Source organism: Ahaetulla prasina, chromosome 5, assembly GCF_028640845.1.
Source record: "Ahaetulla prasina isolate Xishuangbanna chromosome 5, ASM2864084v1, whole genome shotgun sequence".
NCBI lineage: Eukaryota > Metazoa > Chordata > Lepidosauria > Squamata > Colubridae > Ahaetulla > Ahaetulla prasina.
The window spans coordinates 137107768-137133290 of NC_080543.1; the positions used below are offsets into that span (position 1 = coordinate 137107768).

General features: G+C 43.6%; 1 protein-coding gene across 9 annotated transcripts in view; it reads right to left on the minus strand.

Moving 5' to 3' along the window:
* Positions 1-25523, minus strand: part of ENOX1 (ecto-NOX disulfide-thiol exchanger 1) — a 550463-nt gene that overhangs the window by 414861 nt on the left and 110079 nt on the right. For 8 of the 9 annotated variants that reach the window (XM_058185666.1, XM_058185657.1, XM_058185665.1 and 5 more), the window contains one exon: positions 6964-7044. The gene's annotated coding sequence lies outside the window, so the exon portion shown is untranslated. Of the gene's footprint in view, positions 1-6667; positions 6772-6963; positions 7045-25523 lie in introns of all 9 variants that reach the window. The other variant, XM_058185664.1, reaches the window with a different exon arrangement.

Here is a 25523-nt window from a genome sequence, read left to right on the forward strand (position 1 = left end):
TGCTGGTATCTCACCCCGAAACCACTGATGATCTCACCCAGCGGCTTCATGTAGATGTTGAACAGCAGGGGCGAGAGAATCGACCCCTGAGGGACCCCACAAGTGAGGCCCCTCGCGGTCGACCTCTGCCCCCCTGTCAACACCGTCTGCGACCGGTCGGAGAGATAGGAGGAGAACCACCGATATACGGTGCCTCCCACTCCCAATCCCTCCAACCGGCGCAGCAGGATACCATGATCGATGGTATCGAACGCCGCTGAGAGGTCTAATAGGACCAGGGCAGAGGAATATCCCTTGTCCCTGACCCTCCAGAGATCATCCACCAATGCGACCAAAGCTGTCTTGTTGCTTGACAGCATAAGGAGAGGGAGGGAGGGAGCGGGAGAAAGAGAGAGGGGAGTATTTTTAAAAATCACCAGATTTGTCTCTGCCCTTTCAGAGATGTATACATGAGATATATATAAAAAATACAGGTGGTAAAAATTGCCAATTCCTAGCATTGTGGTAGGGTTTGGAATTTACAAACAAATCAATCCTCATTCTGGGAAATTCAATTTTTTCAATAAAACATACATTCAAAAGTGATGTAATACTCTCGGCTCCCTGGGAAATCACATAACGAAGAGGCTGCCAAAGAAGCAAATGTTCAGTTCTTTGAGAAGTTTTCTTAAAGGCACCCAAAACCAAAGGAGAAGGAGAAGCCATTGCAACCCCCACATGCTTTGAGGGGGGGATCCTGTTTCTCCCTCCAGCTTTTATACCTCACTGAGACGCAGGAAAATAATCCGAAGACAGATTTCCTTTCCTTTCCCCAGTGACTTCACGGTAATGAGGTTGCAATTAGGTCTTTGCCAAGTCAACGGAGGCCCATGAACGGATTCATTCTCAACATTCAACGAGCATAACAAAAATGGCATCCCCAGATTTTCCTTTCCTTCTTTTTTCTGTAGGGAGGGCAGGAGAAAGGGAGAGGGAAGGGAAGGAGAAAGGGAAGAGAAGGAAGGGGAGGGGAGGGGAGGGGAGGAAAGGGAAGGGAAGGGAAGGGAAGGGAAGGGAAGGAGAAGGGAAGAGAAGGGGAAGCAAAGGGAAGCGAAGGAAAGGAAAGGAAAGGAAAGGAAAGGAAAGGAAGGAAGGAAGGAAGGAAGGAAGGAAGGAAGGAAGGAAGGAAGGAAGGAAGGAAAGGAAGTAAATGGATGAAGAAGGAAAGGGAAGGAAGGAAGGGAGGGAGGGAGGGAGGAGGAGAGGGAGGGAGGAAGGAAGGAAGGAAGGAAGCAAAAGAAAGGAAAGGAAAGGAAAGGGAAGGAAGGAAGGAAGGAAGGAAGGAAGGAAGGAAAGGGAAGGAAGGAAGGAAGGAAGGAAGGAAAGGAAGTAAATGGATGAAGAAGGAAAGGGAAGGAAGGGAGGGAGGGAGGAGAGGAGAGGGAGGAGGAAGGAAGGAAGGAAGGAAGCAAAAGAAAGGAAAGGAAAGGAAAGGGAAGGAAGGAAGGAAGGAAGGAAGGAAGGAAGGAAGGAAGGAAGGAAGGAAGGAAGGAAGGAAAGGAAGTAAATGGATGAAGAAGGAAAGGGGAAGGAAGGGGAGGGGAGGGGAGGGGAGGAGAGGAGAGGGGAGGGGAGGGAAGGGAAGGGGAAGGGGAAGGAAAGGGAAGCAAAAGAAAGGAAAGGAAAGAAAGGAAAGGAAAGGAAGTAAATGGATGAAGAAGGAAAGGGGAAGGAAAGGGAAGGGAAGGGAAGGGAAGGAAAGGGAAGGGAAGGGAAGGGGAAGGGGGACTGCTACTTTTGCAAAATTCTGCAGCAAGCCAAGAAAGGTTCGGTATCAGGGTGAAACAGGGACATCCATGTATCTCACTTAGATTTTCCTACTCCCTGAAGCCATTTTTGAGAGATGTTTCACATTCCTTTCTGAGTAGGAAACTGTTCTCAGTGGGGTCATTGCTGGAGAAAAGAAGAAGAAGGATGTTCCGATTGCAGAGAAAAACTGGCCCACGTGATCTAAGTCCCAGTCCGGCTGTACATAGTTTATGACTTGCGATGCGCTGACTTCTCTCCACGCACGGATGGGAGGCCGGGAGACAAAACCGACCTCAAGAACCTTAATTTAACTCCTTTTCAAAGTTCTGCATCATCACTGAGCGAACGGTAATCATTTTTTTTTTAAAAAAGAAAACATCTTTTTTTTCCATTTCCATTTTTAGAAAGCATTTAAGTCAGGGGTCTCCAACCTTGGTCCCTTTAAGACTTGTGGACTTCAACTCCCAGGACTGATTTAAATGACCTGCCTTTTAAAATAAAATTTTAAAAAAATCTTACGGCGCTAAATATTCTAAAATAGACAAAGGATCCACCTCCTCCGCCCACCCAGGGACCTTCTTCCTTTTCTGAAAGGATTCATTTGCTCGTGAAAGAGAAAATAAAGGTGGAAGACTTCCACGATAAATAAATTAATAATCACAAGGAAAGCGAGGAAGTGCAGTTCATGTTAAGAGCTGTGGTGGCGCAGTGGTTTGAATGCAGTTTTGCAAGCTAGTTCTGCCGACTGCCAGCAGTTCGATCCTAACCGGCTCAAGGTTGACTCAGCCTTCTTCCATCCTTCCGAGGTCAGGAAAATGAGGGCCCAGATTGTTTGGGGCAAGAGGCTGACTCTATAATGCGCTTAGAGAGGGCACAGTGAAGTGGTATATAAGTCTAAGGACTATTGCAATTGCAGGCTAACTCTGCCGACTGCCAGCAGTTCGATTCTCACCAGACTCAAGGTTAACTCTGCCTTCCCTCTTTGTGAAGTTGGTAAAATGAGAACCCAGATTGTTGCGGGGGGGGGGCAAGATCAGTGATGGGATTCAGCCAGTTTGCACCACTTCGGGAGAACCGGTTGTTAACTTTCTGAGCAGTTTGGCAAACTGGTTGTTGGAAGAAATCATTAGGGGAGAGAACTGGTTGTTAAATTATTGGAATCCTACCACTGGGCAAGATGCTGACTTTGTAAACTGTTTAGAGTAGGCTGTAAAGCCCTGTGAAGTGGTAGCTAAGTCTACAGGCTACAGGCGAATTACTATTGCAATTAAATAGAGACAAATGGTCTGGCAGAAAATAAACCAAATCCTTAATTTTCAAGTAAATGACAATGGTTGGCACTATACAAGATACCAGATAAGAGCAAATGAACAGATACCAGATAAGAGCAAAAGAACAAAGGTAATTTGGGGACCTAATAATCATGACTGTTGCATCCATTAAACTGTTCAAGTTTTTTGCATATTTGTATAAATGCCTGTGTATGTATGTATGTATGTATGTATGTATGTATGTATGTATGTATATATGTATGTAGGCAGGTAGGCAGATAGATAGATAGATAGATAGATAGATAGATAGATAGATAGATAGATAGATAGATAGATAGATAGATAGATAGATAGATAGATAGATAGATAGATAGATACCTCATTGGGTGGATGGATGATGGATGGATGGATGGAGATGGAGATGGAGATGGAGATGGAGATGGAGATGGAGATGGAGATAGAGATAGAGATAGAGATAGAGATAGAAATAGAGATAGATGGGGGGGAGAGAGATACCCCCTCGTTGGGTGGATGGATGGGGGGAGAGAGAGAGATACATACATACATACATACCAGTGGGTTTTTTTTACTACCGGTTCTGTGGGCGTGGCTTGGTGGGCGTGGTGTGGCTTGGTGGGCATGGCTTGGTGGGTTTGGCAGGGGAAGGATACTGCAAAATCCCCATTCCCTCCACACTCCTGGGGGAAGGATATTGCAAAATCCACAGTCCCAGGCCAGCCAGAGGTGTTATTTGCCAGTTCTCCAAACTACTCAAAATTTCCGCTACCGGTTCTCCAGAACCTGTCAGAAACTGCTGGATTTCACCCCTGCTACATATATTACATACATACATACATACCTCATTGGATGGATGGATGGATGGATGGATGGATGGATGGATGGATGGATGGATGGATGGATGGATGGATGGATGGATGGACAGAGATAGAGATAGGTAGATAGATAGATAGATAGATAGATAGATAGATAGATAGATAGATAGATAGATAGATAGATAGATAGATAGATAGATGATAGATAGATAAATAAATTCTGCATCCCTGAATCTGATTGGACCTATGACTTCTTGGCACATTTCCTCTTGCTAAGAACAGCCTAAAGGCCTTTGAAGGCTGTGAACAACTAAAAATATCCATGGCTTTTCCAAGCAGATCATTAATTCTGACCTTTCCCTTCTCTCTCCCTGCCCTCCCTCCCGTGAATGCACTTTGTCTGCCTTGCAAGTCTGCCAAAGTGTGTGTGTTGGGGGAGGGACACACACACAACCACACACACAGCCGATCAAACTCAACGGGCCCCAATTAGAGCAAGCTGCGGAAGACGCATCCATCAACGCGACCTAAAACGTCCCTCTCTCTCTCTCCTCCTTTTCTAACAAAGGTGAAGCTGGGTGGAAGAAAATTAAGCCTGGCGAGCTCCAAAGCACACCGCTAAAAAATAAATGGGGGGAAAAAAAGACGAAACAAAACCTCCAGGCAACATTTACCTGATTGGAATAAATGATGGTGGTCACCGAGTTCCCTTCAATTCTGTGATTCTGCACGCAGACTTGATAAAAAGCACCATTTTCTTACAACCAGAGAGACAGGGGTGAGGAACACGCCTTTTAAGGCTGTGGTTGCCTTAAAAACATGGTTTGGGTGCCAATCCTGCACAGCAGGGATTAGTACCTACTACAAGGAGATGTAATGAATGCACAAATATCACTGCGGTACTTTTGAAAGGCCCCTATATTTATTTATTTTGTCACAACAGTATACACAAACATTGTCATAGATAAAAACAACACATCATGAATGAAATATATATATATATATATATATATATATATATATATATATATATATATATATATATATATATATATATATATATAAGTAAAAGTATGCAATATAATTTGATATAATGAAGGGAACAATAGGACAGGAACGGTAGGCACTTTTGTGCTCTTATGCACGCCCCTTATAGTCCTCTTAGGAATGGGGATGGATCCCCCTCCCCCCCGTGAAGAAGCAATACCCTCCTATCGTAGGAGGAAATAAAAATTCAGAAGAATGCAACTGTGCAACGTATCAGAGATAAAAGAAATATAACAATAGGTACTTAGAAATACCGTGTTTCCCCAAAAATACAACCTACCCTGAAAATAAACCCCAGCCTGGTTTTTACATTTGTGCCTAATATAAATCCTATCCCAAAAATAAGCCCTAGTGAAGGGGTTGGGAATGACCAGCATAGGAGGCGGCGAGCGTGTGTGGGCCGATGGTGTCTGGCAGTAGCCACAGCCCATGCAGCACAGGTGAGTTGAGTACCTGTGTGTTGTGACCCAGACTCGAGCAGGTAGCAACAAACGCAGTCCTTAATGAAAATAAACTTTATTCAAGCAGCTGGGAATTGACCCATTCCCAGCGTCGTGAAACTCCAAAGAAAGCAAAGGCTTCTCACACAAAACAGTCTGTCATTATTTCCAACCTGGTCCAATTTAGATAATTGCCAAAGTCCTTTGCAGATAAGCGTCTCGAGCAGAGAATGGAGAGCTGCCAAGGTCTTCTCGGAGAAACATCCAGAGCAGAGAATGGGACGAGCGCAGCTCCAATGTTGTTTTCCGGCAAACTGAGACACCGATGCCGGTCTCCTTTTAAACCTTCTGGGAGGGGCCAATTATCTCTTGGCCCTACCCCCGAGGTGACCTCTCTGCTTGAGCTGCTCCTGCCTCTTGGCAGCTCTTCTCATTCGGGCATTAGGGACAGGCTCTCCCAGTTCCTTCTCCTCCTCGCTACTCTCGGCCTCTGGAGGCTCTGGAGTCCACACCTCACTCTCACTATTCTCAGGCCCTGGAGTCCACACCCCATTTCTCGATGGCCCTGGCCTCGCCTCTGCCTCATCACTGTCCGATTCCGCCACCAGCACCGTAGCCTCTGACGGACCACAACACTATGCAAGCAGGAGGCAGAAGCAGAGGTTGCGGGGGAGGCAGGCGATCTGGACATTCTGCACGGGCCATGGAAAAGTTGAGCATTGGCGGCCGCGAGAGGCTCGTCTTCATGCGGCGACAACAGCAGCAGACAGAGGCAGAGGCAATCCAGACACGACGCGCAGGCTGCGGGAAAACCGAATGGTGGTGGGACAGAGAGGCGGTCGGCCATGGGAGGCTCATCTTCATGTCTCTCATCTTGCCTGCAGCCCACTTGGCGCGTCTGGATTGCCTACCTTTCTGCTGTGTATCTTCTACTCTACACAGCCCCAGAGTACGCTGACGAAGGGACTGGCAGGCTGTGGCTGCAGCCGGAAACCATCGGTCTCCACGCGCTTGCTGGGTCTTGTGTGTACACCATAGGGTGGGGTGCCCAGATGGGCTGGTCACCCTGAAATTGTGTTTCCCCAAAAATAAGCCCTAATGCTTATTTTGGAGCCCAAAAGAAAATAAGACCAGGACTTATTTTCGGGGAAACACGGGGTAGGTAGGAAGTTACGAGATTTCCTAACGACAAGCAGCAGTAACTGCAAGTAGGGACGAAGGACACGTAAAGTTTAAGCAAGGTATAATTCAGAGGGTCATTAAATAAATAGTTGTTATTGTAGACTACCTGTATGTGCCTAACTTAAAAGCTAGGATAACTTCTTAGAACCTCCCAACGACTTCTTTTTTTACAAATCCCTTGGAGTACTACGCATTTCCAGATGCCATCTGCTGAGCAATAAAAATGAAGAAGTAAATACACACACAGAGAGAGCTCACTGCAAATTCAGACGATTGCGCTTCAGAACGTCTGTTCATTTATGCTGGCAGCCATTGTTTTGATCCCCATAAATTATTTGTTTAAACACATCACCGTTCTATACATTTCCCAGGGAGAGAGAGAGAAAATAATTGCTAACTTACTTTTCAAGGACGTTCCTCAGGTGAATATTTCTTTCAGCAAATCGAGGTTTGGAATTCAACCAAAGCATCCATTCAAGATTTCTGAAATAAAAATAATGCAATTATTTTTTAAAGAAAAGAGAAAGAAAAGCCAGCTATAAATATCCAGTGATAGATAACTACATCCCCCATTTATACAAGTATCTTTGGCGTGAGTTTATCATCAAAAGCCTGATGCATTTACAAGAACGAAAAATACATATCTTTGGAATACAGGTGATACTTGTTCATTTAGTGACGGGCCTCTGTGGCTCAGACTGGTAAGACAGTCTGTTATTAACAGCAGCTGCTTGCAATTACTGCAGGTTCAAGCCCCACCAGGCCCAAGGTTGACTCAGCCTTCCATCCTTTATAAGGTAGGTAAAATGAGGACCCAGATTGTTGGGGGCAATAACTTGACTTCGTATATAATATACAAATGGATGAAGACTATTGCTTGACATAGTGTAAGCCGCCCTGAGTCTTCGGAGAAGGGCGGGATATAAATGCAACTGTCTGACCAGCGATGTTGATGGCGAAGCCAGATTCACTTAGCAAACTTGTGTTACTAACTTAACAACCGCAACCATTGACTTAACAACTGTGGCATCATAAAACGAAGCAAAACTCACTTAAGAAATATTTCCCTTAGCAACAGAAATTTCGGGCATTACATAAAAACTAACAAATGCGGTCATAAGGCTGTATTAAAAAAAGAATTTTTTTTAAAAAGCCTTGTTTATTTCTTGTGATTTTTATAAAGTGGGTCTCAGGAGGGGTTTTTTTTTTGTGGCTATTTTCTATCATATGAATAAATGCCCCTCTGAGTCAATAAAATGCAAGGATTTTATGTTAAAATGCCTTTGCTAAGGTGTCTACCGTCCATTTTCAGCCGAATGGAGAATGATCAAGCATAACGGAAACCTGGATTAATTTCAAACTCATCACGTAAGTGTGTGATATTTCCCACGAGGTTCCCAAAACAGGTTGCAGGCACGATGACACATGAATTCCGTATTTATTAGTAGGAGGAAATAAAAAAACACCACCAGAATCAAAGCGAACACACAACTCCCTTTCAGCATTCTCACAATGAGAATAAAATTAACTTCCCAGTTCCCTGGTTTTAATTTTATTTTTTCCCCCTTCTCTTTGTGTTCCCAAGCTCAGTAATTGCATTTCCTGCACTGTGACTATCCCACATAAACCCTGCAGCCATAAATAGATTTTTGGGGGGAGGGAAATTACCTCCGATCTACCATGATTCAAAGTCGGGTAAATGGAGATGCAAATTATATAAGGACTTTTTTTTTTTTGGATAAACACATTAGGTGATTGCTTGATCACCTTTCAGGTATCGTGACAATGTCTGCCAGCAGAAAAGAGAATATAATTAAACTCTGGGGTGGGATGGCGGAAGGCAATATTTGTTGTGACCCAGGCCCAAGTAGGTATTATTAGACGCAATCAGTTCAAAAACAAACAGACTTTATTAGAACAGCTGAGAATTAATTCATTCTCAGCGTAGTCCAAACTAAATCAAAACAAATTCTTCCTAACACAATTCTTCAGTCTTATCACCAACCTTGGTCCTAATTAGGCAAGCTGCCAAAGGCTTTTCTTGGCAAAAGTTCAAAAGCAGAAGACGCCGACAAGAAAGAAATGCAGCAAGACAAGAAACAAGTCTATCAATGTTGTTTTCCGACAAAGAGCCCAAGAGCCGTTGCTGGTCTTTTAAGCCTTATGGGAGGGGCCAATCATCTCTTGGCCCTACTCCTGAGTCGTCCTCTTTGCTTGAGCTGCTCTTGCCTTCTGGCAGCTCTTCTCATGCGTGCATTAGGAACAGGCTCCTCCTATTCCTCTGCCTTACAATTATCAGTCTCCGGAGGCTCCAGAGTCCGCATACAACAATATTACATGCTAATGCCCCAGGCTTTTTTTCACTTTTCTTAACACTAATCTTGGCAATCGTTCATTTATGATAAATTCCTTAAGCCCCAACAAGTTTCATATACCAAAGTGGGCCTTTCCGTTGAAAAAATTCCACTGAAATGTATTTGTAGATGACCAAGATTTATTACTGGGGGAAACGGATATCACAGATTTTATTGATTAAATTCTAATTCAGGTAACCTTCGACTTACAACAGATCATTTATTTTATTTATTTTATTTTATTTGCATTTATACCCTGCCCTTCTCCGAAGACTCAGGGCGGCTTACACTGTGTCAAGCAATAGTCTTCATCCATTTGTATATTTATATACACAGTCAACTTATTGCCCCCAACAATCTGGGTCCTCATTTTACCTACCTTATAAAGGATGGAAGGCTGAGTCAACCTTGGGCCTGGTGGGACTAGAACCTGCAGTAATTGCAAGCAGCTGTGTTAATAACAGACTGTCTTACCAGTCTGAGCCACAGAGGCCCTATTTAGGGACCATTGAAAGTTACAACGGCATGGAAAATGGGACTGAAAACCGTTTTTCACACTTACAATGGTGGCAGCATCCCCTTAAATTCAGTAGCTTGGCAACTGGCATATACTTATGACGGCTGCTGTGTCCCCTGAGGTCACGTTTTGCGACCTTTTGACAAGCCAAGTCAATGGGGAAGCCTGATTCACTTAACAACCAGGTTACTAACTGATTAACTGCAATGATTCACTTTATTTTTTATTTTATTTTTATTTGTCAAACACAACAATATATATAAGTATAAGCATGAAATAACCATACGAATTGGATACAATCTAAGGGAACATTAGGACAGGAACGGTAGGCACGCTGGTGCTCTTATATACTTAACAAACAGTGGCAAGAAAAGGCATAAAACGGGGCAAGACTCACTTAAATGTCTCACTTAACCACAGAAATGTTGGGCTCCATTGTGGTCGCAAGTCGAGGACTTAAGTCTGGTGCCCTTCAGAGGGATGGAAAAATCATTTCAGCGCCGCCCCTCCCTACAAAATGAACATACATGAGCCAAGCTACTTGTTAAAAATAGTGCTGTAATTCAACTTTACAGCACTATTCATTCTTTTCTCAATTAAAATTACTCCATTAATATTTCATAAATAAATTGACAATTATACCAATCGGAGAGCATTAGCTATGTGCCTTCCCCAAAGGAGTGGCGTTTATAGCAAAATATATCGGTGACTACAGAGGTGGATTTCAGATATTATTACCACCGGTTTGCCCCGCCCGCGCGCGCACGCTGGCTTTGGGCACACGCGCACCTTCCGTGCATGTGGCCAGCCTTCCGCGCATGTGCTTTGCTCATGTACGTGCCTTCTGCGCATGCAACCAGCCTCAAAAATGTGGCTAAATAGGACGGCATAGCGCCTGGGCACGTGGGCAGGCCCATCCACGATCTCCGCTACCAGTTCGCCTCAACCTGTTCTGTCCCCCTCCGCAGTCCGGGAGACATGAGCGATGACTTAATTAGCCGGCAACTATCAGCTCTGGCAGCAAACTAGCGAGCGCCTGCCAAGTGTCTCTGTTATCTCTCTTGATGCTGATGAGTCAGCCAGGAAACCAGGAACAAACAGTACTTCAGCTCTAATTCTCGCCCTCTAAGCAGTTGATTTGCTTGCCACGAAGGGGTATAGCAGCCCTTGCTGCTTTTATATCCTGTGGAGTGTGGCTCCATGACTCAGCACTTCCTAGGCCTGCCCCATCCCTGCTTCTGTTGTTCCCACCTCTCCTGCCTATGAAACCTAGGGTACAGCCAGGCCTGATTGCCATCAGCTGGGTCTGGAGGCGTGGTCTGGGGGGGGGAAGAATCAGGAGACGGAGGCCTCATTATGTCCTCCACCTGGCCTGCCTCTGGCTCCTGGAGCTGAGCCAGAGGAGCCGGTGCTCCCGAGGTAAGTCCTGATGGCCCTTCCCCCTCACTTTCCAAGTCACTTTCTGGCAGGGGGCCCGGCTCACGGGGCGCAGACACAACACAACCAGTACGAACCGGTTGAATACCATCTCTGGGTGACTGCATGCAGATTATACAAAAAAGATATATTCAACGTTAGCAGCAACCAGATTTTAATACAATTTATGACCAACAACTGAGGACCAGAATTACCATTGCTAACCAAGGCAGCTCTTAAGTAAGTTATCCCCGATTTTATGGTAACTTTTTGCTACCAATGTTAAACGAATCACTGTAGGCGTGGAATGAATAATACGGTCATTAAGTGAATCTGGCTTTCCCCATTGATTTGGCTTGTTGGAAGCCAGCTGGGAAGGTTGCAAATGAAGATCACATGATCCCAGGATGCTACAATTCCCAAGCGCTTGAATTTTGATCATGTGACCATGGGCACTCTGCATTGGTCAACGGATGTCAAATAGCTCAAAGCAGTGAACATATTTAATACTCCTTCCTTCTTCTATTTTCCCCACAACAACAACCCTGTGAGGTTAGTTGACCAAAGAGGGAGTGACTGGCCCAAAGTCACCCAACTGGCTTGCATGCCTAAGGTGGGACTAGAATTCACTGTCTCCTGGTAATTGGCCCAAAGTCACCCATTCAATTTTCATGCCTAAGGCGGAACTAGAACTCTCAGTCTCCTGGTGTATGATCCATTTGACTTTCATGCCTAAGACAGGTCTAGGATTCACTGTCTCCTGGCCTGAAGTTACCCAACTGGCTTTCATGCCTAAGGCGGGACTAGAACTCCCAGTCTCCTGGTGTATGATCCAAAGTCACCCAACTGACTTTCATCCTTAAGGTGGGACTAGAATTCACTAACTACTTGCAATTGGCCCAAAGTCATCCAACTGGCTTCCATGCCTAAGGTGGGACTAGAACTCCCAGTCTCCTGGTGATTGGCCCAAAGTCACCCATTTGACTGTCATGCCTAAGACAGGACTAGAATTCACTGTCTCCTGGTGTCTGGCCTAAAGTCACCCAACTGGCTTTCATGCCTAAAGTGGGACTAGAATTCTCAGTCTCCTGGTGATTGGCCCAAAGTCACCTAGGCAACTATCATGTCTAAGACGGGACTAGAATTCACTGTCTCCTGGCCTAAAGTCACCCAACTGGCTTTCATGCTTAGCGTGGGACTAGAACTCCCAGTCTCCAGGTTATCGGCCCAAAGACACCCAGCAAGCTTTCATGCCTAAATCGGGACTAGAACTCACAATCGCGTGGCTTGTAGCCTTAACCATTAGACCAAACTGGCTTCACATGATCCTAGGACTCTACAACCATGCTAAACAAATACCAGGAAACAAGCGCCTGAATTGCGATCACATGACAGCATAGGAAAGCTGCAACAGTTATAAATGTGGGGACCAACTGTAAGTCAACTTGTTTCATTCCCGTTGTAACTTCAGACCGTCACTAAATGAACGGTTGCAAGTTGAGAACCAAACATTCATTTAGTGACTATTCCGAAGTGTTTGCTGACCGAAAAAAAAACAAGAATGTAAAAGCATTTGCTTTAGGTTTCATAAGTCAAAGGACAAAGAGTTGGCAATAATTAATAGCGGTGCTAATTTTACGATCTGTACACAGTTTGTGTGTGGCACAACATCCATTACTCTAGCCTTTCTTGTCCTCCAGACCCATTCAGCGGTTAATCAGTAACTTGTCCTATTTCTCTTAGGAATAAAATTTCAGGAAACAGGCTAGGGAATTAAGGCAGTGGCTCTTTTATTGCCATACTAATTAAATGTAATTAAATTAATGGCAGGCTGGAATGGAAAGTATTTTAAGGAAATCAAAAAAGTATTTGCTTTACATTCACCCAGAACACAGAACTACATCCACGCAGAATTTAGTATAAATAGTTAGTCGCTGTCTGAATTTGTGATGGATGCCCAATTAAGTTTGTCAGGTTTTATTAGCAGGTGTATGACTAATGAACAATTGGGCTAATTTAAACTCCCAATATTCAGAAAAGAAAAGAAAAGGGAACTTAAAAAAAAGAAAAACTTTCCTTTTGCTACTCTGGGCTAACATGTATAAACTTTACTTAACAATAGTTAGTCGGGTTATAGTTAGCGGGCCTCTGTGGCTCAGACTGGTAAGACAGTCTGTTATTAACAGCAATTGCTTGCAATTACTGCAGGTTCAAGTCCCACCAGGCCCAAGGTTGACTCAGCCTTCCATCCTTTATAAGGTAGGTAAAATGAGGACCTAGATTGTTGGGGGCAATAAAAGTTGACTTTGTATATAATATACAAATGGAGGAAGACTATTGCTTGACATAGTGTAAGCCGCCCTGAGTCTTCGGAGAAGGGCGGGATATAAATGCAAATTAAAAAAAAAAACAGCGTTGTTCATTGGAAGCCTGGGTGCTTTTTTTTAAATCTTTAGAAATCTGTTAGAGGTATACTGTTGAACACAGGGGAAATAGATTGCCTTCCTGGTCCCTGAATGTGTATTGATCCCCCTTTCCAATGCTCTAAAGGGATTTGGGGGGGGTTTATGAGCTTGTGGACATCACTTTGATAAATGTCTTTGGAAACCAGCAAGCTACTTCCAAAATCTTGCCAAGAAAAATATAAGGACTACTCCAGGCAGTTCCCAGGAGTTCACATGGATTGAGAATACAGAATAACAGAGGTGGAAGGGACCTTGGAAGTCTTCTACTCCAACCCACTGCTCTGTTGTGGTCCGCCATCAGCTTGCAGAGCTGGCAGCGGAATCGGGCAGTGAGGAGGCTGGGGAGGACAATGGGTTAGTCCTGAAGTCAGGGGAAGGCCTTAATGAGGGCTCAGCGTCGGAGGCAGAGATGGGGCTAGGGCCATCTGGGAGTGATGCGTGTACTCTGGAACCTCCAGAGGCAGACAGGAGAGAGGCAGAGGAACAGGAGGAGCCTGTTCCTAGTCCACGCATGTGAAGAGCTGCCAGAAGGCAAGAGCAGCTAAAGCAAAAAGGACAACTCAGGAGTAAGGCCAGGAGATGATTGGCCCCTCTCATAAGGCTTAAAAGAACAGCAACAGCTCTTGGGCTGTTTATAGGAAAGTAACGTTGCTACAATTGTTTCTTGTCAGCATCTCCTGTTTCTGAACTTTGTGGGGTTCTTGCCAAGAAGACATAGGTTTGTGATAAGGCCAAAGGACTTTTTCTGAAGGACTTTGTTTTGGAACTAATTTGGACTAAGAATTACTTCATTCTCAGCTGTTCTAATAAAATATGTTTGTTTAGGGCTGATTGTGTCTGGTAATAACTACTTGGGCCTAGGTCACAACATGCTCAGGCAGGAGACCTTATAGTAGTGATGGCGAACCTTTTTGGCACCGAGTGCCCGAACCGGAACGCACAAGCACATGTGCACGCACATGCGCCGGAGCCCCGCAGTGCCGGAAACCTGAAGACCAGGTGGCTGGGGGGGCATGCATGTGCTGGCCACCTGGTCTTTGGGTTTCTGGCGCGCGCATGCATGCCGGCCACCTGGTCTTTGTGCGTGCCGGAGCACCGGAAACCCGAAGGCCAAGTGGCCAGCACGCGCACCCATACTGGCCAGCTGGTCTTTGGGTTTCCAGCACACATGAAGACCAGCTAGGGCACCGGGAACCAGAAGAGCAGCTCGTGACAGCACACATGCACACAGAGAAGGGTTTGCGTGCCACCTCTGGCACATGTGCCATAGGTTCGCCATCACAGCTCTATACCATTTCAGAGAAATGCTTGTCCAATCTACTTCTGAAAACCTCCAGAGATTGCACACCTACAACTTCTTGAGGCAAACCATTGCTCCACTGGCTGTGTCATGTCCCCTTCCCCCTTCGACGACCGGGTCTAGGAAGTCCGTATCAAGCGTGGCCACAAAGCCTCTGCAGCTTTGCCCAATTCCTTTCAGATTTCTCAGGGCAGGCAGGAGTCCAAGTTGTGACTTCAGCAAACCAGATGAGACTTTGCTTGACTCAAGGAATGCCAAAAGCAGGTCCTTTATATAGGCTGTGGGGTGTGGCTCCATGACTCAGCATTTATCCAGGCCTGCCCCTCCCTTCCTTCTGCTGGCGTCGCCTCTCAGATCTCCGGAAACAAGGATCCTCCCACTATGAATTCTCTTCAGCTGGATCTGCTGTCGGTAATTCCAGCACGTGGCTGGCTCTCTGCTCACATGCTGTAGGAGTGAGATTTGTTTGTTCATTCCTGACATCCTGTCCGGGCATGGGGCCAGGGCTGGGGGCTGGAGGCATGACAGGCCATTCATCTTCATTATCAGACTCTGAATCTGATAGCAGGCCCGGGAGGAGATGGGAGGGGCCCGGCTGAGGAAAGGAGGGAGGACGAGGCACAACAGGCTGATTGTTGTCACTTGTCACTGTCAGGGAATTTCTCCTACGTTCTAGGCTGACTCTCTCTTCAATGACGTAAAAAGAAGGTGCTAGGGAATAGTGTTCTCAAAATAAACAGCAAGTTTTCCAAAGTTTGTCAAATGTTTGGAGTCAGGATCTCCACCAGCTTCATGGGGTAAGCTCTACCAGTCACCCGAACAGAATCTGCTTCCTCTTCAAGCAAGGTCGTACCATTTTTTTTGGTCTTTCTAACCATTTGTTAGGCAAAGGAGAACATGAATACAATGTCGTTCGTGAGTAAGTAACTACAGGTTTGCCCTTGACCTACGACTGAAATTGAGGCCAACATTTGTGCTAAGCGAGACAGGTGTTAACCTGAATTTTGTCCCATTTTACCGCCTTTCTTGCCACGGTTGTTAAGTGAATCACTGCAGTTGTAAAGTTAGAAACACGGTTGTTAAGTGAATTTGCCTTTCCCATGGACTTTGCTGGTCAGAAGGCCACAAAAGGGGGTTACGTGACCCAGGGACACTACAAATAGTGTAGTGTCCCTAGAGATGGCAAAAATCTCCGCTTACTTGAAAGACTATACACTAGAAAAATATATTTTAGAATGGAAAATGTGGATTGATTATATTCAAAATAAGTATCAGATAAAAAAATATCGAATAGCATATGAGTAAATTTAGGAAATATTTTGTATTAGATATATTTTTGAAGGAGAGGGGAATTGAGAGTGTGATTAAGTGTGGTGTGACTAGAGATTATAATTTAGGAATTATTTTAGATTATGATTGTTAGTTTTGATACCCTGCATTTTGTTCTGGGAAGTCGGGGTGGGAGGTGGGGGGTAAGGGGAGGGAATTGGGGGTTGGTAGAGATGGAGTGATGGTTAATGTACAGGGATTATTGAAGATGTATAAATATAATTAATGCAGGGTCGGGTCTGCCCAGTTACCATTTTAGAACGGTGGGGAGGGAGAAAAGAGAGAGTAGGAGGTAGGAAAGAGGAGAAGAGGAAGGAAGAGGGGTAGAAGAGGGAGAAGGAAGGTGGAGGGTGGAGGGAGGAGAGGATGTAGATAAGAGAAGGAGAGGAAGGTCTGGAAAGTAGAAGAAGGTAGAAGAGGGAAGAGAGTTAAAAAGGGGGGTGGTGACTGGGCAAGCCCGACTAATTGTATATAACTGTACATTGGATGAATTATTTGATATGATTGTAAAAATAAAACTTTTTATAAAAAAAAAAAAAAAATAGTGTAGTGTCCCTGGGTCACGTAACTGACTATAAATACTAGTCAGTTGCCAAGCGACTGAATTTTGATCTTATGATATTGGGATGCTGGAACGGTCATAAGTATGAGAAATTGTCACATTTTTCAGTGCTGTTATAACTTTGAATGGTCACTAAATCATCATCATCTTTTAACGATCCCATAATCCCTTGCGGGATGGAGTCTGGGCAACTGAATGGAGCTGAGTGCTTTACTGGCCGGATACCCTTCCTGTCTCTAATGCCGAGTTTTGTTCAGCAGATATATTCTCATAGTGCCCAGAGAGAGAAATATCTGCCCCTACCTAGGATTGAACTCACAGCCTCCTGATTGTGAGGCAAGAGCTCCACCTCTAGGCCATTGCACCACTGCTTTTGAATGCTCACTAAATGAACTGTAGTAAATCAAGGATTAATTCTATTACATTCTCTGCCACTATTCTTTCATTTAAGGCAGGGGTGAAATCTGAACTGGTTTACTACCGGTTCGCTGACTGTGCATGTGCGCTGTGTGCGCGCTTGCGCAGTACACACCACGCACCAAATGCGAGGTGCGCGCGCGCAGTACACACCAAAAGGAGGCATAGGTAAGTAGAACAGCGCATGGGTGGGTTATCGGCTGTGGCGCGCGATCTTTTTTTTTTTTTACTTTTAAAAGCATTTTTTTGCAACATGTTGGCCGAATAGGTTGTAAAAAAAATGCTTTTAAAAGTTTACAAAAAAAGGTTCTGACGATCGTGCAGCTCAGCTGTGATCATCAGAGCGTTTACCTTTTAAAATCATTTTTTAAAAGAAGCAAGCTGGAGGGCATGGGCGGGTGGGCATGGATTTTTGCTACCGGTTCTCCGAACCACCCACCGCCATCGCTACCGGATCAGCCGATCCGGTCCAAACCTGGAGCATTTCACTCCTGATTTAAGGTGTCCTGTTTTGTAGGTGAGACTAGAACTGGTCTCTCTCTCTCTCTCTCTCTCTCTTTCTCTCTCTCTCTTTCTCTGCTTCTAGCCCGACACTAAGATCCCTGCACCACACTGCTTAAGTCTTCAATTTTTTTTTTTAAGAAAAGCCAGATAAAATGAGTAGAAGAACAGATTAAGCCAGGTAATAGCAATTCTAATCCACGCTATTTACGCCTTCTCAAAGAACACGAAATATATCAAGGTATTCCCCAACCTCCTAAAATAGCGACTCTAATTAGTCAGGGATTAGAATCAGAAACTCAAAATTGCTCTCAATGAATAGAATCAGATGGAAGACGGGCTAAAGCAGAGCTGAGTAATCAGACCCAACCAGCAACCTAGAAAAAAAGGGGAAATGCAGAATTTATTATCTGAAGCAATAATTCATACGCCCCAAGTAGAGAAGAACAGATACCGCAAGCACAAATTGCTGAATGACATTTAATGCAAGTATAACATGGAGAAACTCGGTGTCTTTCTGCTGTATGTCTTCTAAAATAGCTGCCTCTCAGCAATTTATGTTACTGTAAGATGGGCTCCGTAGCCCATCTTCCTCTCCTACGAAATAATACAGTTTTCGGCGCCAGTATTATTAAGAAGCAGGAGATTAATAATAGCACAATTAAATGCTGCCACGTGTTTTGAGGCAACCCGCTGGAGACAAATTACAGAAAAGAGCGGAGAAGTCGACTAGGAATGTAAACTAAGAGCACAGTTTAAGGTGAACGCAAGCAATGATACTCTTATCTGGAAACTGCCTTTTAGAGAGGAGTCTCCCAGGGAAACTGTATTGTCAAGAGCTGAAGTTGCACAAACCCAGCCCAGCATGGAGAGATGGCGGGTTATGTAGACACATTCACACTTCCATCCCAGCCTCTTCTGTTTATCTCCGTTAGCGTCACCACCAGCCCACTGTCTCGGTTACAATATACGGTTCTTCATTATTTCCCTACCTACTTTTGAATATTTGATAAGCTTTTTTCCCCAAAGACAGAACATTTACATTCTGTGAATTTTTAAAAACTTGCTCCAGAAATCTCTTCCCTACAATCATACAGATGGTAGAACATTATTATCTCATGCGGCTAATGGGCGCCTGAAGCCAAGCTAAAACTATTCCGCCTATGAATAGGATATCCAACATGTCCAAGAAGAAGAGAGAAGACAACCATTTGTCTGAAATGGTATAGGGTTTCCTGCCTGAGCAGTAGGTTGGACTAGAAGACCTCCAAGGTCCCTTCTAACTCTGTTATTCTATTCTATTCTATTCTATTCTATTCTATTCTATTCTATTCTATTCTATTCTATTCTTTCTTCATTCCTTCTATTCTATTCTATTCTTCCTTCATTCCTTCTATTCTATTCTATTCTATTCTATTCTACTCTACTCTACTCTACTTTATTCTATTCTATTCTACTCTACTCTACTCTATTCTATTCTATTCTATTCTATTCTATTCTATTCTTTCTTCATTCCTTCTATTCTATTCTATTCTATTCTATTCTACTCTACTCTACTCTACTTTATTCTATTCTATTCTACTCTACTCTACTCTATTCTATTCTATTCTATTCTATTCTATTCTTCCTTCATTCCTTCTATTCTATTCTATTCTATTCTATTCTACTCTACTCTACTCTACTTTATTCTATTCTATTCTACTCTACTCTACTCTATTCTATTCTATTCTATTCTATTCTATTCTTTCTTCATTCCTTCTATTCTATTCTATTCTATTCTATTCTACTCCTCTACTCTACTCTACTTTATTCTATTCTATTCTATTCTTTCTTCATTCCTTCTATTCTATTCTGTTCTATTCTATTCTATTCTACTCTACTCTACTCTACTCTACTTTATTCTATTCTACTCTACTCTACTCTACTCTACTCTACTCTACTCTACTCTACTCTACTCTACTCTACTTTATTCTATTCTACTCTACTCTACTCTACTCTACTCTACTCTATTCTATTCTATATGGGACTTATTCAAGAGATATTTAAGTTATTCATGTTCTGGTCCATTTTGAACCATTTGGTCAACCTCACATTGACCAAAAAATGTAAAGTTACTGGCAAAGGAGATCGAGAAGTTAGGGTTGACAGCAGCGGTGAAATCCAATTTTTTTTTTACTACTGGTTCTGTGGGTATAGCTTGGTGGGTTTCCCTCCCCACTCCTGGGGCCAGCCAGTGGTGATATTTGCCGGTTCTCTGAACTGCTCAAAATTTCCACTACCGGTTCTTCAGAACCTGTCAGAACCTGCTGGATTTCAACCCTGGTTCCCAGCTGTTTTGGAGACTGGAGGCTGAAACATATGAAGAACGGTTGTAGGAATTGGGTAGGTCCAGTTTGATGAAAAGAAGGACAAGGGGAGACATGATAGCAGTCTTCCAATATCTGAGGGGCTGCCACAAAGAAGAGGTAGTCAAGCTATTCTCCAAAGCACCTGAGGGCAGGACAAGAAGCAATGGGTGGAAACTCATCAAGGAGAGAAGCAACCTGGAACTAAGGAGAAATTTCCTGACAGTTAGAACAATTATTCAGTGGAACAACTTTCCTCCAGAAATTGTGGATTTTCCAACAAGGGAGGTTTTCAAGAAAAGACTGGGTAGTAATTTGTCCGGAATCGTATAGATCTCCTGTTTCAGCAGAGGGTTGGACTAGAAGACCTCCATGGTCCCTCCCAACTCAGAATCAGAATAGAGCTGGAAGGGACCTTGGAGGTCTTCTAATCTAGCCTCCTGCTCAAGCAGGAGACCCTATACCATTCAGACAAGTGACAGTTCAGTATTTTCTTAAAAACCTCCAGTGATGGCAAGCTTGTGGCAAGCTGTTCCACTGGTTAATTGTCCTCACTGATAGGAAGTTTCTCCTTAATTCCAGGTTGCTTCTCTCCTTGACGAGTTTCCACCCATTGTTTCTTGTCTTGCCTTCTGGTGCTTTGGAAAATAATTCGACCCCCTCTTCTTTATGGCAGCCCCTCAAATACTAGAATACTGCTATCATGTCCCCCACTGTCGGTTATTTTGTTATTCTCTAATGCATAGGGGTCATCTGAACCACTTTGAATAGACTTCTGACTGGATAAATGACAGGGAAAACAAATATCCCATAACCTTGTTGAATGGCCTGATCAGGGCCAGCTACACTAGGTTAAGGTCACAAGTAGAGGTATCTAGATCAGGGGTCTCCAACCTTGGTCCCTTTAAGACTTGTGGACTTCAACTTCAACTTGTGGACTTCAACTCAGCAAAGCTGGCTGAGGAACTCTGGGAGTTGAAGTCCACAAGTCTTAAAGGGACCAAGGTTGGAGACCCCTGATCTAGAGACCAATTGACTCAGCCTTTCTTGGGGAAAAAAAATCTGCCTAGCATCTTTGCTGGACCTACCAGAATCTGGCCGGTGAATCTATTTATACTTGTATGAAACCCGATCTGAATTTATGAATTCAAGAGAAATCTAACCTATTTCCTTCAACCTTAAAACCTTCTTTTCGTTGGCAAGGCCAGGACACTGGAGTTCATTCAGCCTGTTCTGGATAGAATTACACTGTCTGAAATAACCAAAATAACAGGTGTCCCTTGTTGCTGCCTCTGAATGACAAGACTACAACAATATCAAGGAATATATTTGCGCAAAATATGTCATCTACTCGTCTATAGAGATTCTCAGCCATCCAGGTCATGGTTGTCCCAAAGGTGCTTTTTCAGGACTTGTCCAGGCAGTTTCCAAGAATTGAACAGAACTGAAGAAAAATGATTTGAGTGAGAGTTGAGACTTGCTCATATTATTATTATTATTATTATTATTATTATTATTATTATTATTATTATTATTATTATTATTATTATTATTAATTCAATTTTTATACCGCCCATCTCCCGAAGGACTCAGGGCGGTGTACAGCCAAGGTAAAACAAACAATGTAATATACAATTTAAAATACGAATTAAAAAACTAATTACATAATTGGCCTAAAACTTTGGAACATAAAAAACTAAAACCCATTAAAAATTAATAATAAAAATTGAAAAAATTTAAAACCAATAAAATTTAAGCCAGCCCCGCGCGAATAAATAAATGTGTTTTCAATTCGCGGGGGAAGGTCCAAAGGTCAGATATTTGGCGTAAGCCCAGGGGAAGCTCGTTCCAGAGGGTAGGAGCCCCCACAGAGAAGGATCTTCCCCTGGGGGCCGCCAGCCGACATGGCTTGGCGAACGGCACCCTGAGAAGGCCCTCTCTGTGTGAGCGTACGGGTCGGTGGGAGGCATGAGGTAACAGCAGGCGGTCCCGTAAGTACCCAGGCCCTAAGCCATGGAGCACTTTAAAGGTTGTAACCAGAACCTTGAAGTGCACCCGAAAAACCACAGGTAGCCAGTGCAGTCTGCGCAGGAGTGGTGTTACGTGGGAGCTACGTGAAGCTCCCTCTATCACCCGCGCAGCTGCATTCTGGACTAACTGAAGCCTCCAGGTGCACCTCAAGGGGAGCCCCATGTAGAGAGCATTACAATAATCCAAGCGGGAGGTAACGAGCGCATGAGTGATCAAGGAAGGGGCGCAACTGCCGAACCAGGCGAACCTGGTGAAAGGCCCTCCTGGAGACGGCCGTCAAATGATCTTCAAACGACAGCCGTTCATCTAGGAGAACACCCAAGTTGCGCACCCTATCCTTTGGGGCCAATAACTCGCCTCCAACAATATGATCTAGGCTGATTAATGTTATATTTGTTCTGACCTAGGCTTCCTGAGACAGTAAAAAGCACACAGTGAATCCCAAAAACCCTCTTTTTATTTCAACGGCTGTGAATTCTGTTCATTCACAGCCCGTAATGAGTCACAAATAGTTGCTAAAGAGTCTGACAGAAGTCTGCCAGAGTCCTTCAGGATAAGGCTGATAAGCACCCACCTTTATCTCCCTTGACACGCTGCCAAAGACCTATTTGGCCATTAGCTTTGCAAGGCCACATGGAGCACAGAGTCAAAACGGAGCTTCGGAATTTAAACCAACCAGAACGAACAAAGTTGCTTCCTGAGAAGGCTCACGTGCCTTTGCTCCTCCTTTATGTCTTATGGGAGGGGCCAATCATCTCCAAGCCTTACTCCTGAGTCGTCCCTTTTGTTTGAACTGTTCTTGCTTTCTGGCAGCTCTGTGCATGCGCGCACTGGGAACAGGCTCCCCCTGTTCCTCTGCCTCGCTGATGTCCAACTCTGGAGGCTCTGAAGGCAGCACATAACTCCCAGATGGCCCTGGCCCCCTCCCTGCCTCCAACGCAGAGCCGTCATCCGAGCCTTCCCCAGACTCCAGGACTGGCCCATGTTCCTCCCCAACCTCCTCACTGTCCGACTCTGCTGCCAGCTGCGCAGGCCGCCAGCGGACCACAACAATATTTTTTTTATATATTTTCAAAACTGTAAGTAACGTGCAGTAAACATAAAGTCTAAAGAATTGAATTTGCTGCTGAATTGGGTAGCCCAAATTTTATTCTATTAAATTAGGAACTTTATATGCAGTAATTGTTCGGTGCAGGAGTGAGTTATTCCCAAGTCACCATCTTAGATTATAGATGAACGCACTCAATCCTTGTTTATAAAGTGGCATTCAACCAGTTCAACGGTAAGACTAATTGACATTAATTTAGGTAATCATGGTTTAATGATTTACCTAAATGTCAGATTGCTTGATATTTTTTTCCCTTTGTAGTGCGATATGCTTTCTCATTCACTTTTTCGTTGCTTTTTGTACAAATATATAAATATCAATATATGCATGGTTTTACATAAAATAAATCTAGGGAAAGGTATAAAAAAATACCTTGAAAAAACTAAAGGTAGCTAACAGTCTAACATGAGGTTACTCTAATTTGTGAAGATGATTATCATGATACTCTAAATTATTTTACTGCATTTCTTGTATGTTCCGCTAACAAGTGTGGCCAAAAATGAGGCGCAGAAATGTTGGCTCAACTATCATCGTAAATCAAGGACTTATCTGCATTTCTACTGCTACAACAAAACAGAAATAAGATATAATAACCCAAAGACTGTTAGACAAAGGTAATTCGTAAGGAAATATTTGTCTCAAATCTTACGGCGAATGAGATGAAAAAATAATTTGAAAGTAGTATACATAATAATTAATCATATTTTTAAAAGGTTGTCTCGCACAATCTTCTTGTGCTATTTCAGAAATGCCTCAGAAAAGATAATTTAGCATGAAAGATAGTTTAAAAACCCATTAGATATAATGAATAAACCGGCGCCATCCCCAAATAATAATATTTCAAAATAGGGCTCAAAACTAATTAAATAGAAAGCAGAAGCAAACAGCTGAATCTAACTGTAACGGAAGCCGAATTAAGTCCCAGTCCCAAGATAATCTGAAATCTGTTTGTTTTCTCACTGATAAAGAAGATACAGTCCTTCTCCAGCACTGCAAAATATAGATCTATATATATGTAGAGAGAGAAAAAATATCATTTAATTACTAGTCTAATCTCCAATTTTGTCTGTTGAGATTTTGATCCCCATTTAATAATCAATTGTTCCCAATTCTTCCTTCCTTTCAAGTCTTTAAGAGATCAAATGCGGTCAAATCCACCAGTTCCATTTACATCTAATTGAGAGAAAAGCTACAGAGAAATCCTTTTGGAATTAAAAAGATACGATCATCCCTCGTCAGTGTGTGTTATTTTTTTTGCGGCAAAAATCCTGCCGTGTATCAAATGGAAAAGGCATTCAGATAACTTTTGTGCTGGAGAAAAGGCTTATTGCGGGAATAAGGTTAATAAACCAATCTGAATCCATCTGACATCATATGGTGCTTTGCACTTACTTAATTCCCCTTCTGTTACCCAGCCTCTCCATCACGGAATTGGATACAAAAATCTATAGCAGTGAAAATGCTCCCTGTCCTTGGACCACAAATCTCAAATCCACCACCTGATGCCATCCAACTGGGAATCTAGAGTTACATAGGTAGACAGGTAGACAGATGGCTAGAGATAGATAGACGGACAGAGAGACAGACAGATGGTTAGGGTGGGTGGATGGATGGATGCATGGATGCATGGGTGGACAGGCAGGCAGATGTAGGTAGGTAGGCAGGCAGGTAGGTGGATAGGTGGATGGATGAATGGATGGCCAGATGGCCAGATGGATAGAGAGAAGAAGGAAAAAGAGAGAGAGAGAATTGGATGATAAATGATAGATGGATAGATATAGATAGAAGGTAGGTAGGTAGGTAGGTAGGTAGGTAGGTAGGCAGGCAGGCAGGCAGGCAGATGTGAGTAGGTAGGTAGGCAACTAGGTGGATAGAATAGAATAGAATAGAATAGAATAGAATAGAATAGAATAGAATAGAATAGAATAGAATAGAATAGAATAGAATAGAATTTTTTATTGGCCAAGTGTGATTGGACACACAAGGAATTTGTCTTGGTGCATATGCTCTCAGTGTACATAAAAGAAAAGATAGATGGATAGAGAGAAGAAGGAAAAAGAGAGAGAGAGAGAGATGGATGATAGATGATAGAAGACAGATGATAGATAGATAGATAGATAGATAGATAGATAGATAGATAGATAGATAATAGATAGATAGATAGATAGATAGATAGATAGATAGATAGATAGATAGATAGATAGATAGGCAGGCAGATATGGGTAGTTAGACAGGTAGGTAGGCAGGTAAGTGGGCAGGCAGGTAGGTGGATAGGTGGATGGATGGCCAGAGAGATGGATAGAGAGAAGAAAAAGACAGAGAGAGAGAGAGAGAAGAGGAGAGAGAGAGAGAAAGAGACAGACTGGGAGACTTACAACATTAAAAACAGTAAAACCATGAGAGCTATATATTACTAATAACAGTAAAAATAGAAATTTTAATTAAGATGGGGAGGGTAGGAACAGGCTATGCAGGAAGTGGGAGGTGGGATCAACCACCTTCAGGTCCTCCAGCCACCTGGCAGAGCCAGTACTTCAGGCTCATATGGAAGGCCAAGAGGGTGGGAGCAGATCTCATCTGGAGGATAAAGATGTTCTAGACCAGGGGTCTCCAACCT